The sequence below is a fragment of the Pleurodeles waltl genome, chromosome 6, assembly GCF_031143425.1.
Source record: "Pleurodeles waltl isolate 20211129_DDA chromosome 6, aPleWal1.hap1.20221129, whole genome shotgun sequence".
NCBI classification, from domain to species: Eukaryota; Metazoa; Chordata; class Amphibia; order Caudata; family Salamandridae; genus Pleurodeles; species Pleurodeles waltl.
In genome coordinates, this window is record NC_090445.1 from 151,773,692 (window position 1) to 151,786,690 (window position 12,999).

The following is a 12,999-nucleotide window of genomic DNA, read 5'->3' on the forward strand; positions in this document are numbered from 1 at the left end:
TTAAAATAAACAACTACTGCATGTGTAGATAAAGATCACGCAAGAAAGATCAAATCATAAAAAACAATTGAAGCTCTAGGAAAGTTTCAGTGATACTTAGTGGGTACTCCGCCATAGCCAAGGTAAAGAAACTCTGTTTCTTGTAGGCGATTAAATCTAGGAGAGTAACCTTGTGCCAGAGCTTTTGTTAAAAAAAAAATTAAAAAAAAATCTATTGGTTAGGTTGTTTAAACATGAACGTTTTGTGAACTCATAGTTAACGTTTTGTGGCACATTTATGGCTGTGTATTGGTGCAAAATCCAACATCAATATCTCACTGCAGCCTGATGATACATGTGCAAATGTAAAGATATTTTCATTTTGTTAATAAATGTGCTCAAGATTGTTGCATATTTCAAATAGACAAACTAGTTCTGGATAGCTACCCGAGGAATTACTGCCCCGAATGTTTGGAGTTTGGCAACACAAAACATATACTAGTTTTCTGAGGGAATGTGGTCTACATAACCATTTAAGTGACATTAGTGGAAACCAAGAAATTGTGGCAGAAGTACTGTTCAATCGATGAGGCATCAAATTCATAACTATTTGGAAGGTATACACACTATATAATTTCTACTTCTGTATATCCAATGGAATTCAGGGGGGCAAGACAGACCTCACTTGCTTAACTGGCAGGTGGAATTCACAGATTATACCAAGTTAAGGTTTTACCATGTTTGCCTCAACTCGGTAATACATCCCTGTCAGAGTTAGACCCACATCTGTGATTACCCTGGGTATATGGAGCATGGGAGTAGCAGACAAATATGGGTATCTATGGGTTAAGGGTACCCACAAGCCAATCTGGTACAGTGCATTTGGAAAACTTCAACAAGCATTGGCAAAGCCAATAATTCTTGCCTATGTGTTTTAGCCCTGTTGTATGCGCAGCTGCTGTTCAGCATGGTGACGAATGGGTCAGGCCCACAGTGGAGCGGGTCCAGAGTGGAGCATGTCCAGAGTACCGTAAAGTTGAGGGGTGTGACTGGTGTTGATTGAAAGGGCAGGGCACAGAGTGGAAGGGCAGAGATAGTGTTGTCGAGTGGAGGGGCCTAGAGTGGCGTAATGTGGAGTATGCATGGTTTGGTAACGCACTACTGTTACAGACAACACATTTTCAATTAATTAAAATGACAATATTATTTGCAAAGACAGTTTCAGTGATTAAAGTAAACAGTCCAGAAACGATTTGTGTGGAAATGTTATCACCTAGTGTATTAACTTGTTCTAATTGTATTCAAATGCATTTTCGCCACACTTCAGAATTATTTAAAAAAAAAAAAAAAAATCCTTCATTTGTGCTTTCCTAAATCTGATATATTCTGAAATATCTGCACAGTTCATTTACAGACATTTACGTTTTGGTGTATGCTACAAACAAGCCTTTCCTTTCACAGCAAGATTGTGACATAAATCATGACAGTTTGAAATCAGAGAAAGAAAAGTAACCCCCAAGAACCTTAGGAAGACAGAGCCTTACATTTGACCTCAGTGTTTGAATCGCAGCAAATGTGACAAGATAAGAACACAATTTAAAGGCCTGTTTATAGAAAACAAGCACTCATGGACGACTACAGTAAATAAGCTATGCTCCACAAAGAGACAAGCTGAAGCTGGACAGCCTAAAACAAACAAAGCCAGAAAACAGACAGCAAACAAGTGTGAGTCACAACACACAAGGCCAATTGTAAGCCAAGGTTGGAATGCCTCCAAGTCATTAGCAAACCAGAGAGCTGCATTGTCTGGTAGGCTTCAACCTAAAAAGTGCAAAACAGAATACTAGATCACGGTATCTGTCTTATAGTGGCAGCTATTACCACTAGGCTACATGAAAATTTTACTGCAACATATATGTTCAGCATCTACCCATCTTAAGCTATCTATTATTGAAAGCCAAATCTTTGTTACACTGACTGACTGGCTAGAACAGACGTAATTGTTTTTTTCAGATTTATTAATGTCATAAATTAGCATCTTGGTATATCCATCCCACGTTGTAAGAATAATTTCGAACAATCTTGGCCTGTTACTTGGAGTTTACTTGGTTATATACAATGGAAGGTTCATAAACAGCATATCAGTGAAACTTAATTATGATTGACGAGGAAAGTCCTTGCATGCTGTGTAACATGGTCTTGCAGAAGTGAGTTCTCTACTCAAAATGAGAGCTAAGCCAAGACAAAGTTTTGAACAACAGGGTGAAAAGAGCATGACAAAAGAGCAAAGAAAGACCTAGAGGGGAGTGTAGATGAACTTAGACAAGAGTAAGGCATGAATATCAACCAGGGCAACCAGTACAGAAAGACCTTTTATGTCTTCCAAACCATGAATGAGGATAGATGATTTGGGCGAAGGGTCTAGAATCACTGCATATTGTTCTGCATGTCACTGCTATGTTTCTATTGCAGCTTGTTTCTCCGATACTGATCACAGTTGTTGATGCATATGTAATGAGTGGTTTTTCAAGTAAACTGCCGGAGTTCCTGATGAAATATAACGAAGCCCACCATGTGTGGAGAACATGAGATTTGTGTACTTTTCCACTCAAGTAAAATGGAATTTATATTTTCTCCTCCTCCCCTCACCCTAGTGTCAAGAGAGGGTCAATATGGCGGAGTTCTGTATGCTTGACTGTTACATTGGTAAAATTGTTTTTCAAACTATGTTAATTCCCTCTAGTTTCCCCTCACAAAGGAACATATCGCTTGACCCACATCTTTGCTCTCCTGTGTCTCCAAGGCATGGTGGCATCAGACAAGTGTGGGTTTTCAATGGGTTTAAGCAGGTTACAAGTAACACGAGCTTTGAGACAAAGACTACAATTTGCAACAGGAAGGGCTTAGTGGACGTGATTGTATAGCATGTTTGTGGATCTATAGCTTGCAATGTTTACCTGTGGAATTGGTAGAGCTAGCATTCTTATCTGGGTGATAGTGATGGTAGTTTTCCATCACCACATGTAGCCTGACTGGGATGCCTAGTGATTACACAGCAATCTCAGCCAGCACTCAATGAGGAAATTAAGTTTCTGCACACAGGGTTTAGCATGCTAATTGCCTGTGGCCATAACTCAAACCAGGTAGACTTTCAGCAGGTGTCTGGACGTTTTTTTTTTTTTTTTTTGTTTTTAGCCTAAGACAAAATCAAAACTGCATCAGGCACCTTGCTGAGGCACAGACACACAGTTCCTCCCTATAATTGTAAGAATTTCGAGAGGAAGGAGCTACACGTCTGTGCCCCAGCAAGAATCTAGGCCCTCTGATTTTTTTTTTCTTACATATGTATGTGGTACCTTAAGTGCGAACCTAGCCAAAAGGCAGTAGAGCTAAGGATAAGAAAATCCAAACATCGTCTGACTCATTGGTAGGGCAAAAACTGAGCCATCCGTTCTCTAGCAAGGAGCCATAGTTAGCTCAGATTTTTTATTAGTCTTAAAAAAAAAAAACAGTTTGATTTTTTGGTGTGGCAGACACAAAGTTCATCTCTCTCAAAGCTTTTCATAGATATAAGTGTTGACAGTTACAAGCTGTACCCAACAATAAATTAAATGAACCAGAAAGTTGGAATTCAGAGTGCAAGCACTAGAAACAGACCTAGTTAATCCTCTTCCAATCACATCTCCTTGATTAGGTCTTCTATTAGTGGAGTGGGAGTTTTGATGAGGACATAATTAGTAGCATGGCTGCTCCTTACATCCTCCATCCCATAGTATTTGCTCATCACCACCATGAAATATGGATCAGGTTGGGTGTGGCTAGGGAGGAGCTAGGGCAGTAACAGCCACCTTAGGTCCAACACAAGTCCCGTTCATCGGCTCCATGCTCAGGAAGGCTCTGGATGGGTTAGGGAATTTCCAGGCCTTCCAATGTGTGTAAAGTCACATGCATATTAATGTGGTGGCCAGGAAGAATGAACTGGGATGCATCCAGAAGCGATTGGGCACCAGCAAATGCCCTTCCAATAGCCCCAAAATGAAAAAGAGTTTGACTAGCAATGGAGAGGCAAACTATATCTGAAATAAAGCACTGGGCCCTGGAAGCTGCAATATTAATGTATACGTCAGAATGGTGTTCTTCTGACACATATGTCAATAGGTCGCCCGAGGATTAATTTGGATAGACATTTTGCCGGTTCTTTAAGTCATTAAATCTAATTGAAGCCACAGCTTTAATTGGAGTTAACTTTGGATTTGTTATGAGACCTTGAAACTTTGGGAACATGTTCTCACGTTGAAATGTCAGAGGTCACAACATTTCCAGAAACTGGTACATCAACAATTGTTTGCACAATAAGTATGACAAAAAAGCAAAAGAATAGTACTTCAACAGCCTGTTAAATAGTCCGAATTCTACTGTAGTTTAGTAATGTACATCTGTTTCTCAGGCGCGGCTCCTCCACTAAGACGGAGGAGCATCACCCCCTGCCAGCAGCTGAAAACCTTTTACTATATAATGATAACAAACTACGTTGGTCGTTTTGTAGTAAAAGGGACAGGGCCACGGGCTGTGACGAGCACTGAGGGGGAGTGCACAGCACTCCCCTTCACTACGCATGTATGTCTGGCCAGCCAAACACACATGCGCACTGTGTTCTCTCCAGCCCGGCACTGTGTTGCCAGGCTGGAGAGACCAGGCACAGTCTCCCAGTCTGCCTGGGAGGGCCCCGGCTGGAGCTTAGTTTTTTTGAAGCCAGATGCAAAGAGAGTCTTCATAGCTGAACTTTTTTTGATGGAGCTACAGTACTGTTTAAATACCCGAAGCTACAGAAATTCAAAACAGTTAGCTTTACTGCTTTGGTTTCAATTTTCTAGCACATACTCTTATGTCTATAGTGAAAAGAACTTTTAGAAATACTGTAGCAGCTTCCTTTCAGTGCCTTCTAAGAGGCTTTGCAAAGATGGCTCAGTGAGATATGATCTGTTGAGTATGTTAGATGCCAGCTGTGATCGTATGAGTTTGATTTCAAACGAGTTAAAATCAGTCAAAATTAGCAAACTGAAAAAAGTAAACTGAGAAGCACTGCTCTGTAAGCTTTATTAAGAGTGCCTGAAAATAGCTGTAGTATTTTAAGTTCTATATAAAAACGAGTGTGTTTACTACTGCTACACTACTACTACTAATATGGTTCGATATTTTTATTTAGTTCAATCAGGGAGTCTGTGGCTTCCACTCACACCTAGGATGCTAGTCAAGCGGAGGGGTGCGCAAAATGTGTGTAATTTGCTTTCACATAATTACACGAAATTAAGTCAAAACTGCATGTAATTACATGTGAATCTGGCCTTTTGCACTGTGCTTTAGCGTGAAATGAATGCTTGCAACACTATTTGCTGCTAAGATAAAGTAGCTATTTGCATCCCATTTTTCCTGTGCGTACGTGGTAAATTTTTACCACAATTACCACTAACTGCACCATTTGCAGTAAACTTTTACCACGAAGAGCTCGTTATTAGGAAAAGTAGAGCATTAGCATAACTTCTGGAATTTGATGTAACACGCACCACAGTGATTTAAACTTTGCCCAGGCCTAGTCCAGTGGGTTATAGGACTTGAAATCATATTCCTATTTGTATGTCTGAGGGCGCTCAGAGTGTCTGTACATTATTATTATTTGTGTGGTTTGAACTCTGTAGCGCTCATTTTCTACATTACAGAGCAAAATTATGTTAAATCGTTATTTGAAAAGCCGATTCTTCTGTTTACATGGCTTGTAACTCCAACTGAGCTGCAGCTTTGATTTACTTTTAAACTAGTTCTCGGACAATGCCATGCGTCCATAATTGAGCAATACATTTTATAACATTGTGCTGCTCGCAGAAAATTTCGCCAAGGTAGCATACAGCACAATTCATTAACGCGTGTTAGAATGTAATAGTTTTATTATAGTATAGCTATAAAGGTTTTCATTGTGAAATCGTATGCTATTTTCTCTTTACAATTGTTTTTTTTTTTTTTTAATTAATAGAATGAAACCACAACCAAAGTAGGAGTTTTAGTTGGTACTGATCAAGGTTTTTTTTTTTTTTTTTTAAAAGACTTTCTTCATCAGGCTTAATCCAGAAATTGAACTCACAGCTGAAATTAAGTATAGTGCTGAGCCCATACATGTTTTACTACTGTTTGCATTGCTTCTGCTCGGCAACGGGGCACCCAAATGAACACCTAGACACACATACATGTGGGGAGTTGATGTTGTGCAGGCATAGAGGTAGATGTGAGTCGATGTGTTTTCTTAAGAGTGCACAGTTGTGGATGTAAAGACAGTGAAGGTCTTTGAGGCATGGGGGATGTGGTGATAGGGTGGGGAGTATGAATGAGAGTCTGGGACCTGAATTCTGTATGGTCTTCTGGTCAGTTGCACATTTATTCCTACGTAAAGTATGTTGGTGTAATCCAGCTTGCAGGTGTTGAAGTCATTTGGAAATCTTCGTGAGCATCTTGAGTGCATGGAACCAGGAGGCGGAGACTGCACTTACTTGGTCTGTTATAGCAAGCTGGGAGTCGACTATTGTACTGAGGTTCCTCCCATGGGTGACTGGGTTGGATGCGGGCAGCATGCCACGAGGTAGAGTCCCCTAGTGAGGTATCTTTACCTCCAGCAGAGGAACGACTTTACTCATGTCTGTGCCAACCTAAAGCAGTTGGTTTTCTTCTACCTGGCGACTTCAGATATGCAGGCAGAGAAGTTGGATCTTGTGTTGATGTTTCGTTAGAGAGGGGCAGGCTACGCTGGAAATCACAGGCACAGGATAGAAAGTAGATTCCATAGGTACAAATGATGCTGGCAAGTGAGGCCATACTGGACACTTAGCAGCGTGGACTGAGCAAAGGTCTATGACTCTACGTGTACTCCACAGATGAGTTTGGCAGCGGCTGAGGTGAAAGGGGTCATTCTGGCCAGCTGGGTGCAGTCTGTGAGAAAGACCAAATAATGCAGATTGCTTGTCCCTGAAAGCCAGCATTGTGTAGGCACAGAGTGAGGAAGGGGTAAAATCTGGTATCAAAGGTGGCGGATAGACACAGAAAGATGAGGGCAGTGGTTTCTCTCATGACCATGATCATTTGGAAGCCATCGGTGGCGCTAAGTGTGGTTTCAGTGCTGCGGATGAGTTTGAGCAACACAAAAGGATGATGGGCGGAGTGCTAAACAATTCAAACACTCACCCTCGGTCACAGATCTGAGTTTAATCCCTCGTTCTTTTGCTCACCATGCAACCCCAGTTTGGACCCAGCCATATGCAAATCAGTCTTGACCCTGTTCCTCATGGGAACAGTCAGGCGCGAGTTGCCAGGCCAGGCCCTCCCTGGACCGGCAACAAGCATCCTTGGACTGGTTTCAGGGTATCACCCATCATCAGCCAGGCTAGCTTGAATCCAGTGGCACAGTGAGCAAGGGACCCAGTTCAGGCTGGACTGCTACTCGCCGAAAAGCACTTCTACGCCTCCTCAGGGGTAGAAAGCACTATATAATTACAATTACAGCCCTCCAGTGAATAAGTGATGAGGACAGGGGTCCAATGGTGCTCCGGTGACTATAGTGTGCATGGTAGCTGTTGTTTCTTGAATGGTGATGCTGGTGAAGGTGGTCCTCTGGTCATTTGCTGTGATGGGTAGGGCTGCTTTGAGGGTAGAGAGGTCCGTGGGGCTCAAAGTTGTCATAGATGCTAAAGGTCTTGGAGCTGACGAAGAGGGAAACCTCGGTGCAGAGATCTTGTGTGGGAGTGACACTGGTGGAACTTGTTGCAAGAGGTAAAACCTTGCACGATGGCGAGTATTTCCTTGGGACTGATGGCGTTAGGTTTGATACGCTCGGAGAGGGTAGGGCAGGTATATGAGACATCAATACATGTTAGACAAAACAATGGAGATACATCTAAAGTAGTATAAATGTGTGACAGTTCATCAGCGTGCTCAACTGCTCTCCCAAGCAGGACACAATTCTGCTACAGAACACAAACAGAGACATAACACATGTAACTAACCCAAAAGCTGGTCATTATGGAGCTCAAGAGCGCACACCTTACCAAGTACCTTTCACGCAGATCAATAGGCCAGGCATTGTATATGTCTCCTGACCTATAAGGATAACTTGCTAGACCGCTATGGTCTCATATCAAACACCAATAACATTCACCTACAATGTACTGAATGCGGCAAATTCACTTATAGAAGAATAGAAAAGTCACACGGCTCGAAGAACAGCATCAGAAGCGCAGACTCCGGTTTGCAGCAGAACCCGCAAACCACACTCATTTCTGTTAAAGCCGTGCAGCCATACCAATCACAGAATGTGTGATCTACAAATGCCCATGGCACGGTAAGTTTAATTAAGCAAATACTTGCAGCCTAAAGAGAACAGTTCATGGTCCAACGTTGCATAATATATTAGAGTATATCTGCACATATTTAGCTGGCTGTCATTTCTCTGCTAGTCCTCATGAACACGAAGTGAGGCCACTACAAAAAAAGACCCACACACATGCACTACATGCCTAAAATCTGTGACCCCAAAAAGAACTCTGAAACCGAAATAAAAATTCTTCATGGAAGATTGGGTCCTGTTTCTATTAAGTTACAAACTGTAATCATCAGTTCCTTCTCTCTGGTAGTTTAGTTCTCCCTGTCGTCAAACAGTTTAGTTTATTTTATTTTTTACAAAGCGAAAGCTGCATCATTTGCGCTCATCCATTTATTCATCCATTTATCCATCCTCTCGCACATACCTCCTCTATCCATTGTTTCATTTCGTCCATCTATCCACCATGTCATTCCACCTATTTATCCTTTCACTAATCCATCCATCCATCATGTACACTTTTATCCATCCATCCGCCCTCACTTTTCACATTTCATTTATCCATCCATCTTTTCACTCATTAATCCATCCATACGTTCACTCACACACCTACCAGTCAGTCCTTTCACTCATTCTCTCAAACACCACCCACTCTCATGCTATTTATGAGCCTTTGTCTGACGAGTTGCAGATAGAATTGGCCCATTCACACTGCAGCACGAGGTAGCCTATTTCAGCCACTGGCTAACTTCACTATTAAGGATTCCATTTGCCCTTTTCACAAGGAGCACATTTGCAAAGTAGTTTCCTTCAGCATACCTTTTGAAACCAAAAAGGTTTCGTTTTTTTTTGTTTTATATATTGGCGAGGAACTAGCAGCTTCTGTAGCAATGTTTTATAACGCTGTAACAAAACAACCACTGACAAACGTAAGGGACGGCAGTCAACATCAAACTAATTGGCCTTGACAATGCTTCTTGATTACATAATGCTGGCGAAACAGCTAAAGTGGCCTCTAGGTTAGACCGAAAAAGGTATCTGTAGACTCTGCGCATACAAACTGTCCGTTTACAACTCAAACAACCAGGGCAGATTGACAACTGGACTTGAATGTAACAAACATGCTCCGCGAGGAAAGGTTAGTAGAAATTGTAATAATAGACAGGCTAGACATCCATACCGGCCATTTTATGATTAGAAAAAAGGTTAGCAAAACACAAACGCTGTGGGATAGCGTAACTGGATGGACGGAATGCGGAACCAATCAAACATTCACCCCCAGTCACAGATCTGGGTTTAATCCATCCATTATTTTGCTCACCATGCCACCCCAGTTTGAACCCAGCCATATGCAAATCAGTCTTGACCCTGTTCCTCATGGGAACAGTCCAGCCCGAACTGCCAGGCCAGGTTCTCCCTGGACCGGAAACAAGCATCCTGGGACCGGTTTCGGGGTTTCACCCCTCATCAGCCAGGCTAGCTTGAATCCAGTGGCACAGTGAGCCCGGGACCCACGTCTGGGCATACCCGGCGCACTGGATTAAACCCAGATCTGTGACTGGGGGTGAGCGTTTGCATTGTCAGCACTCTGTCCATCATCATTTTGTTTTGCTAGAAAAAAGGTTAACCATCATGAGTTTTTAAATCGAACCACATACCTGCCTTAAATAAATTTCAATAGGCATACCGATATATAAATGTAGGTCAAAAGCATCTTAGAACATGTTAAAGACAATGTGTGTGTGTGTGTGTGTGTAACCAAGGGCGTAGCTTTAGGGGGTGTTACACCCCTCTTATAAATGTATATTCGGGCTAATAGTTGGGAACAGGTGCTTTCAGTCTGGTATGATGTCGTGGCTGTCAGATTTCAGCAGGAATTTTTCCTTAAATACAGACAGAAACGCACAATCACTTTCTCCCTTTATGCGTCGAAAGCCTTTAAAAAAGTTGGTAATTTTAGAAAATATTGTGTTTTCTCTCACTTACTATCCCTGTCAATTCACATTTGTCTCCCTTTCCATTGTCCCTTTCAGGCTCCTTGTTGTCGTATTTATTGGAATAACTGCACCCCCTCAACCCCCCTCCGGCCCACCTCACCCTTCGTCGTACTGACAAAGCTACGGTCCGTGTTTCAAATTCTACCGTATTACTACAACTGGTGAACGTTCAACACACATGACATCTCCTAGTCACGCTTTCTTGAACATAGACCACCATCTATAAATAAACCAACACCCGAGGCAACCGTGAAGTATTTTAAGGTTGAGGGAGGAACATGAGGGAGAAGAAATTGCAAAACATAAATAGGAAACGCTGCACTGCAGAGCTCGGCAGAAGGTGCCTTTTAAATAGCACGTGGCCATCACCGTACTTACTACCTTACTAACAATCTTGGTCATGTCGCCTTACAATGTCTGGCTGCGTGGCACCCGCAGAAAATACAAGGCCAAGAAAATGTACACTCAGAGCACAGCTCACTGGTCTGTGAACACTACGCATAAAATTATTTAAGATATCTAATGATAAAAAGATAAAAGCAGAACCATACCTGGATATCACCATCTAATTATTTATCGAAGTTGCACCTGAAAAACAACACCCATAAACACTAGGGCAAATCAACTGAGAAAAACACACCCGTGTGATACAGAAGTTTGAAATGTCAGCGTTCAGTTTTATTCTTCGGACTTTCTGATTACAAACTCCAATACATTTCTGGAGGGGAGTTCACAAGAAAAAGCACATCCTAGTGAAAATAGCTGGACCTCTGGATTCCCAATTATTCGCCTCATATGAAAACGATTTAATTTGAGGTTTTACATCTGCTGAAAAAATACTCTGACAAAGGAAGCTGTAATATTTTTCTGCAGCTTCAGTGTATTTTGGGGAAAGTTCATTTGGCTCATCTGGGAACGAAAGAATACAACACAGGCCAGGCAGACCTAACATTAAGTGAAAGATTCTGCATGAAACTTAGTGCACAAAGAAGCGCAACAGGTTATTGTACACTGAAGACGTCCATCACAGAGGTAATGATATGCTGCTAACTTGTTATCCCAGGGCCTATATTTTAGGGCTTTTTTTTTTACATTTTAAATGCACATTGAAAATTATATACATTTCCTTCCACCTGGTTTTTCTGCTCAAGGGAAGTAGAATCATTTGCCTGGGACCAGACAGTGTCTTAAAGGGAGGCAAGAGGTCAGAGCAGCACCATTAACAGCGGTGTGGAATTTAATAAAATACCTAGTTGTCCATAAGGATGTTCCTTCATAAATCTATTTGTCCTGTTTTTTTTTTTTTGTTTTTTTTAAACGACTTTTTCCTCTTTGGTGCCATGTAGAGAGGCGACACATTATAGCAGCAATAAGAGCTCTGATAATACCCTCTCTGATTATGCCAGGGCTAATACTATAGTAGGGATTGTATACTAACAATTCCTTATTTTGCTACCTTTCAGCAGATCTATATCCTGGTGCTGGAGGCAACAGTAAGCAATAGTTCCTGGGTTGGAATGCCCTTTTGAGTCTCTGCAAAGCTACTAACTTGCATGTTTTATGGGTTTTCACAAACTCTTCCTTATTCTTTTTCCATATTGGGAAAGGTTGGAAATTTACTCCTGACAAGGGCAGAAGTAAAACCTCTTCCAGAATTGGGAAAAAGTGGTTGAAGGGGAAAGTGAAGTTGTAAACACTCAACATTTTCGCGTGAGAAAATCTACACATGCCTATATGCTTGTGCTAAAATGCAGTTCACAAATATTTTCTAGGAGTACGATTTCCTGGTCTACGTCTGTAAATTGATGTGGCGTCATGAAATATGTGAATCTGCACTAAAACAATGACATATAGCCTAGGTGCACTTTTGTGACTTTCTTTAACAATTGGGCCCCTAATTAGGTCTGTCGTTATCCAAGATAATTTGTTTTTATTAAAAATTCTATCTTTCTCTCTATTCATCCATCTACTGGCTGGCTTCACTGTGAGTGAAAGCAATCTGCTCTTTCACAAGGAATATATCAACACAAAGTAATTTTGTTCAGTGGCAGAAACTAGTGAGTTAATGTGTTATTTTTGAGACCAAGAAATATTTTTTGCCAATGTTTGTAAAAATGGTGAGGGCTCAGTAGCGCCCACAACAATAAAGTTTTACAAAAGACATTCAAAATAAGACACGCATTGGCAAAACCAAAAGACTGAACAACAACGTTGGACCTATTGGTTTTTGCCAAGGCTTGTTTATTTTCATGTTTCTGATAATCTAGGTGAAACTACTTTCACTGTTTTTCTATTATGAATTTGTTTTAAAGTAGTAGCATGTATCAAAACATATCACTGAATGATGCTTCAAAGAATTGGTACCTGTAATTTCACACTTCACATCAATCTTGCTTTCAACTTTCTACAAATATTTGCATCTAATCAGAGAGCATTCTGGGAGCATTACATGTAGCCTCATATTGTTAAACTTTCATAACGTGTGTCCACATTTTTTCCCCACTGCAACCACCGAAAGTACCTGTAGTCCAAGTTTACAGCATGTATTTAGAGGCTCACCCTAATAAGAAAGGCTTTGCATTAATGAACCATAAATACAAGCTTGAACAGCATTAGCTCATAGACACCTTACCTCAACTACAAACAATTCCCTTACCTGCTACA

At 41.3% G+C, this 12,999-nt stretch overlaps 1 protein-coding gene across 1 annotated transcript in view; it reads right to left on the reverse strand.

Moving 5' to 3' along the window:
* The window catches only part of DNAJC7 (DnaJ heat shock protein family (Hsp40) member C7), a 356,596-nt gene that overhangs the window by 302,563 nt on the left and 41,034 nt on the right, over positions 1 to 12,999 (reverse strand). The gene's annotated exons all lie outside the window — the stretch shown is intronic.